At 40.8% G+C, this 7,653-nt stretch overlaps 1 long non-coding RNA gene across 4 annotated transcripts; it reads right to left on the bottom strand.

Moving 5' to 3' along the window:
* Positions 1–5,232: 5,232 nt before the first annotated feature.
* LOC109166900 lies at positions 5,233–7,238 on the bottom strand. 4 transcript variants are annotated; one of them, XR_002051754.1, is made up of 4 exons: positions 7,165–7,238; positions 5,850–5,951; positions 5,703–5,771; positions 5,233–5,439 (listed from the first exon to the last, which is right to left on the bottom strand). It is a non-coding gene; the product is annotated as an uncharacterized LOC109166900 (long non-coding RNA). The 4 variants fall into 4 exon arrangements; XR_002051755.1 differs by having other exon boundaries at positions 5,850–5,938; XR_002051756.1 differs by having other exon boundaries at positions 5,850–5,905; positions 7,165–7,212.
* Between the last annotated feature and the right edge of the window lie 415 nt (positions 7,239–7,653).

Genomic DNA, 7,653 nt, shown 5'->3' with positions numbered 1-7,653 from the left:
ATGGGGCGCTTGCGTTGAGCGTCAGTTGTAATCCGGAGTCGCATCACATGCGTGCGAACAGTTGGACGTTGTCGACGACGCCTAGTTGATGTCGTGGAGGGATGCTGCAGCTGCCGTGGACCAGGATGTGGGCAACGATGTACGTGGCGGACCACCTGTGGTTGGTTGAACATCATTGTTTGTGGCCATCTTAGTAGCTTGAATGTTAACCTGAGCACACGCCCAAGGTTGTACATCCTGCGTAAGAGCAGTTGCTAATGCCTTCACCTGTGAGAATGGGAACACCGCCTCATTGAAGCGGACATGCCGGGATATGTAGACACGTCCAGACTGAATACCAAGACACCGGTAGCCATAGTAGGAGTCCGGGTAACCAAGGAAGACACACGCCTTGGAACGGAAGTCCATTTTGTGTGTGTTGTATGGGCGTAAATGCGGGAAACACTCACACCCAAACACACGTAGTATGGTATAGTTAGGAGCATGACCGTAAAGTAAAGAATACGGACTTTTACCACACGAAACAGGAGATGGAAGGCGATTGATCAAGTGTACTGCCGCTTCAAAGGCATAGAACCAGAACTTGTGGGGAACCTGAGCACGGGCTAACAAAGTCAGACCCGTTTCTACCACATGCCGATTCCTGCGTTCCACACGCCCATTCTGTTCGTGTGTATGAGGACATGACTTTTTGTGAAGTATTCCTAGGGCTGCAAAAACCGTACCTAATTTCATGTATTCAGCACCCATATCGGATTGGACACACTTTATGGGGCGGGAGAACTGTTTCTCCACTAATGCCCGAAACCTGCCAAAGATAGTATAAATGTCCGACTTTAGATGCATGGGATAAATCCACATGAACTTAGAGTAGTCATCGACGAACAACACAAAGTACTTATGGCCATCAACTGTGGGCACAGAAGATGGACCCCAAATATCAGAAAAAACAAGATCCAAAACCGACTCACTAGACTTTTCAATACGTGACAATAGGAAGCGCGCAGACTTGCCCATCTGACACGGACACGGAGTACATACGTTATTTAAAGAATTACAAGACCCTACAACTGGACAGGTTGCCAAGACTTGTTTTAATACTCGAGAGTTGGGGTGACCGAGACGCTCATGCCATGTCCTTGGGGACGCTTTAGCAGACAAGAAAGCAACTGGACTTGAAACATTGAGTTGGTACATCCCACCTGTGCTAGGACCTCTAAGCAGAATCTGCTGGGTGTACGGTCCTTCACAACAAAAAACGAGGGTGAAATTCAAAGTACACATCATTATCTTGTGTAAACTTTTAGACAGACAACAGAGACGCACGTAGTTCGGGGACATGTAACACATGCTTTAGAAACAGAGACCGAGACGGGGAATTTAATGTAAAGGAACCTGTATTCTTATAAACCAAACCTGTGCCATCTCCTACTTGCAGTGCCTCACCGCCTGAATAGTGTTCTACGCCAGTCAGACTATCAACCGCCGATGTAGCATGCGCATTGGCCCCTGTATCAGGCAGCCACACATTTGAAAAAGGAGCAGTATTGTGGTCATTTTGTTGCTGCCGGTGTGCCATGTTCGCCTGAGGTTGAGCAGAAGCCGAACGAGGGCCGCCGTAGTCGTTGAACCGCCGGTAGCAAGTCAGGGCTGTGTGACCGGGTATGTCACATATTTGACAACGCACACCACCTCAGCCACGCTGTCCACGCCCTCACTGTCCTCTCTGATGCCGGCCGCGACCACGTCCACCGCCGTTGGTGGACCGGTTGTTCGATGGTGCCTGCTGGGCAATCAACACCGCCGGAGAATGGCCGACTGGTGCAGCTTCTTCCGGAAAAAGGTAGATGTGAGTATTAAGGAGATCAGCTACTTCCGATATGGTCAGGGGAGCACTTTTGGTCGTGAGGGAGGCAACGAGTGACCGATATTCTGGCCTGAGACCACTGAATAGATGCAGGTTCTGCTCGTCCAGTCCTATCGGTCGACCGGCCAATGCGAGCTGTTCGACAAGAATTTTGGCACGTCCGTAGGGGTGTTAGCGAACAGAGCTTTCGGCAAACTACTCGTGTTCGTGTTCGGTAAGCGTTCGTTTATGTTCGTTTGTTAAGGTAAACGAACATTAACAAACAAAAATTAGAGCTCGGTTAATAAACGAACAGAGCTTGAACCGTTGTAAGCTCGTTTGCTAAGAGATCGTGAACAAGTTCGTTTGTGTTCGTTTACTAATGTTCGTGAACAAGCTCGTTTATGTTCGTTTAATAATGTTCGTGAACAAACTCGTTTGCGTTCGTTTAATAATGTTCGTGAACATGTTCACAAAAATATTATATTATATTATATTATATTAGTTTTGTAGTTGTGTTGTTTGTTTGATTATTGTTCGTGAACATATATTATTTATTGTTTCGCGAACGAATTGTGATCATGAACATGTGCAGGTGTTTGTTTATTAAGTATTCATGAACGTAAATGAATATGTTCGTGAATGTGCTGTTTAATGAACATGTTTGTGAACGTGTTTGTTAACGTTAACGAACACGTTTGCGAACGTGTTCACGAACGTAAACAAACATGTTCGCGAACATGTTCGTTAACGTTAACGAACACGTTCGTGAACATGTTCGCGAACGTTAACAAACACTAACGAACTCTTAACAAACGAACACGAACATGATTTTCAAAAACCTTAACAAACGAACACGAACACGAACACTCCAAATTCCTTAACAAACGAACACGAACAACCTCCGTTCGTTTATGTTCGGTTCGTTAACAGCCCTACACGTCCGAGATACTCGGATGTCGACGAGTTCCCTTGCTGAAGCCCCTGGAGTTGTGTCAGTAGGCTGAGGGTGCGGAAACGCGACGTCGAGCCCAAGGCTGTTTCGACCGATACCCAAACCGCCCTGGCAGTGTTGAGGCCGATTGCGAGGTATAGTACCTCCTCCGCCATGGACGAGTACAGCATGCTTAGAATGGACTGGTCCTGTTGGACCCAGTCGGCGTGCAGCGGATTCACCACCGGGGTTGCCGTCGGCGTGGTCGGGGAAGGCAGAAACTCCGGCGGACACACACTCGTTCCGTCGACAAAGCCATAGAGATTTTGGCCTCTCAAGAACGGGACCAGCTGTGCTCTCCAGAACAGGTAGTTCGTGGCATTCAACTTTAGTGAAACATAGTGATGCGCCTGCTGCAACATACTGGCCGGACGTCGGTCAGGTTGCGCAACTGCTTGGTTCTCTCGTTCGGAGGAGTCGGCGGGAGTGGGGTTGGACGCGATTGTGGGTGGGTTGGCCATTGGATCGTATTTTAGACTGATACCAAATGAGAAGGGAAAACTCAGGATTTCAATATTCACCGGTGATGAAAATATTACAAGGTTTATATAGTAGAGCTGCCCACCACAATAGGTGGGGGAGCTTGACACAGCTAAAGACTCTACTTTATTATAACAAAACTAATAACAAACTAGCTGACTTAATAGTCCTTTTAGTATGCTTTTTTTTTACACATTAAGTCCTTCCGGCTAATTTGTCGGTAGATTTTCACCGGAAAAAACAATTTAATTTGTTTATTAATTTTTTGGGGGGGTAAAATGGTCATTTTGGTCTGAGAAAAAAGGGAATAAACGGTGGCTTCTATTTCCCACCTTAAATAACGTCCACCTTAGTATCATCGTAAAGCATTACGGAGAGTATTGTTGGTGAAGGGTTCACAAATTGTTTCCCAATTTCCGATTGCACTTACATCGGATTACCGATGCTCGGATCTCAACTAGGCGTCCGTACGATCTCCGGTGCCGGCGTTCTCACCGATTATGCCCAGACGACGACGACGCGCTTCTGCCGAATTTCCAGCTCGCATTCTTACTCTTCTTCGCTACCGCTTATCCGCCGCCGTGGCTATTCGTTTCAGCTCTAGCGCTCCCTAAACAGGCATTGTATGATTTGTAGGAAGCCATCGAGAGCGACCGCTGAGATGTCTTCCAAGTCTTCTCGCGGAAGCTCCGGGAGAAAATCGAACCAAAGCGAAGACCACGATGGCGATTACGTCGAAGCCGTTGTACTCGTTTCAGGTCTCAAAAATTCTCCGTTTAAACTAAATTTTGGTTACTCTTTGTCCAAAAGTTATTAAACCTAAAATTATATGTTTGATTTTGCTATAAACAGAATTCGAATTAATTGATTGTGGATTTTTAAAAAAAAATTAAATGATATAGAAAATCAATTAGACAACGTATTTAAGGTGGGAAATAGAAGCCACCGTTTATCCCCTTTTTCTCAGACCAAAAGTGACCATTTTACCCCCTCCCCCCCCACCCCCCCCCCCCCCAAAAAAAAAAATTAATAAACAAATTAAATTATTTTTTCGGCGAAAATCTACCGGTAAATTAGCCGAAATGACTTAATGTGTAAAAAAAACATACTAAAAGGACTAAATCTGTTAGTTTTAAAAGTCACGAACTGAAATTACCACCTCCCCTATAGTCATAGGACCAAAATTGTAATTTTCTCTATTTAAATTGATATACAAATATAAATTATAACAAGAAATATTATATAGCCACAGTTGAAGAAATGATTGTATTGATTATATTTTCTGATATTATCCTTATTTGAATAGAAGTAAATAATTACTTAATTATCTGTGCAATGCGCACGCGCGATGCACAGATACAATTATTATTACTATTATGGAATATTAAAAAGTGGTAAAAAAGAAACCAAATGCATTGCAAAATATGTCTGCCGATCCCCACCATTTCACGCTTAATACTTCTCATTTTCAACAACCCACCCGACCCCTACTACGCTCTCTGTGACTCTCTCATCTCAATCATAATCCAACACTACTACACAGCAGGCCTTTAACGTCGGTTATTTAGAGACTTTAACGTCGGCTAAAAAGCGACGTTGTATAGTAAACATACGACATCGGTTAAATAAAAACTGGCGTTGTATTTTTTTTATTTAATTAATACAACTTATAACGTCGGTTAGTAGGAAATAACCGACGTTTTATGTAGTTAATTTTTAAAAAAAAATTTAACATAACACGTCGATTTGTAGTTAAAAACCGACGCGTTATGTCATTAAAAAAATAAAAAAAATTATGCCTACAGCCAGAGAACTGTAGCGATGGATTACTGCTAGAACAGTTTCAATTGCTGGAAAGGCAATTAGTTTTTGCCTTCTTTTTCACCTACACTTGCTAACAGAAGAAATTCCATTTACATATAATTTCCTTTGTTGCTAGGAAGATGATGACAAATAACACCAATGAAGCTAGCAAAAGAATTCTGATATACTAATGCAGTTATGCCAAATGTCTTGGGGGCATTTACAACTTCAGAATGATACTTGTCTTGATCCAGATTAAGGATTATTTTTCCCAGTGTCACTGTGCCCTTCATATCTATATGAGTAGTTCAAATTCCTTCAATGAAGAAAGTAGCATATTAACATGGCATCAGCTTCTCAGTCTACTCTAACTTCAAAGGCTAAGATCATAATTTCCAAAACCACATTGAGTTTCCCCACATTTCTATGCATGCAAGCCTAAGATAACAATAGAATTAAGCAGCAGTGTACACCACCGATCTCCAAAAGAGCCTTAATTAATCAAAATCAGTATAAGAAACTAAGCATAAAAAAATGAACACCGCAACAGCAATATAATGAACTAACAATTAGTCTTACATGAGAAATACTTTCATGTATGGCAGCTCTCTCACGTAATAACTGATCTCTTGGAGACATGCTCCCTGCCTGCTTAAATAAAAATCTTAGATTAATAAGACAAAACACTTGCATCCATTAGAAAACTTAAAACTCGAAATTACTCACCTTGGAGGTGTTTGGCAATTAGCTGATAGCTGATAGCTGGTTGAGTTAACTGATAACTAATAGCTGATTGTGTTAGTTGGTTTGACCACCTGATTATATTAGCTGGTTATAGAAAAGTGTTTGGTAAATTAGCTGTTTATTTTTAGCTGATTATATGTAAAATGACCTATAAGGGTATTGTGTTAATTTTTTAATTCTTTAGTCATATTTACCATTTTTTTTAATTCTTTAGTTACATTTACAATTTTTTATTATTATTATTATTATTATTAAATGTAAGCTGAAACCACCACCGTACTTTTATTATTATTATTATTATTATTATTATTATTATTATTATTATTATTAACCATTTGACCAAACCCACACTCATTCAGTCATTTGTAAACCAAAGCCCTACCCGTTTCTTCTACCCCAAATCAGACGCCCAAATCCCTACCCATTTCTTCTGCCCCAAATCAGACACGAAGAGGAGCAGTGGAGATCAATCAAGAAACCCACAGTACATTTGTATTTTCTTCTACACCAAATCAGACGCAAAGAGGAGAAGAGGAGCAGTGGAGGAGGCAAGAATCAGAGGCGAGAGACGGTGGGAAAGAAAAAATGGCAAGAATCAGATGGCAACGAAGATGAAGATGAGTCATTAGTCGTTTCCATTGTTGTTGGTGTTTTTTTTTTAAAAAAAAAAAAAATCAGTGATGGGTTGAATATGAAAGAAGCAGTTGCGAGATGAGAAGATGCAGATGGGAAGAAGGGATGCGAATGAGAGAGATGAGATTTCTCAGATTAGGGAGATGATTTACATGGATTGAAATGTCATTTTACAAATAAATTGCAAGCAGCTGATGAAAAACGCTGCTAACACCAGCGTTTTGTATTTTGGCTGATTGGCCCAATCAGCCATTTACCAAACACTCAAAAATAGCTTATTGACTGGTCAATCAGCTATTTTTAGTCAAATTAGCTAATTTTTGACTGATAAGCCAATAACCAAACACCCCCCTTGTATTCACTAATATCATCTCTTACAGAACTAAGAAGTTCCGCATGTTCCCACATTGAGCTTATATTCCCTTTAATACGTCTAAACTCCTGAATACAATCATGGAGTCAGTACAAGAGAAATGATAACCAGAAACCTTAATATTACTTTAATATTACTACATACGTTTTTCTTTTTCTTCTTCAATTGCTAATGTAGATAATAATTATTAAAAAAAAAAAAAAACAGTAACATGTGGCTAACTTAGCCGTGGAATTCTAGAGGATCAATATAATGAGCTAATGGGAAAGCCTTTGCACAATCAAATCCTACCTGATCTATTAAATATGGGTTTGTGATCACCTAGCCTCTTTTTCTGTATGCTTCACGAACTTCTTCACACGAATTTACAACAATTATCATCTGACTGCAAAAAGAATACAAGTTGATAAAGAGTGATACCTTAAGAATATACACGAATTACCCTCCTTCATGCGCTACTTCATGCACATCATGAATAATCCACACTTATTGTATTCCCACTCTTAAATAAAAAAAAAAAAAAAAAGTAATGATGACGAACAGTAGATGCCATATTAAAGAAGCCTTCGCATCTATTTTCACCGGATAGAGAATTTATCACCTTGACAAAATTTTCAATTGTCAACCATTTTGAAATCAACCTTGAAATATTAGTCCCTGACTCCCTGTGGATAAACTAAGAGCAATTTCTTTGCCAGAACAATGAAACAAGAATATACTAGAGCATGTGCTATGAAAAAAGCAGTGTAAGAATCCAAAAGAAATGTACCCATCAAGCAT

This window comes from Ipomoea nil, unplaced genomic scaffold (genome assembly GCF_001879475.1).
Source record: "Ipomoea nil cultivar Tokyo-kokei standard unplaced genomic scaffold, Asagao_1.1 scaffold3128, whole genome shotgun sequence".
In the NCBI taxonomy this organism is placed as follows: domain Eukaryota; kingdom Viridiplantae; phylum Streptophyta; class Magnoliopsida; order Solanales; family Convolvulaceae; genus Ipomoea; species Ipomoea nil.
The sequence above is the reverse complement of the archived record's forward strand: the minus strand, read 5'-3'. Positions and strand labels throughout refer to the sequence as shown.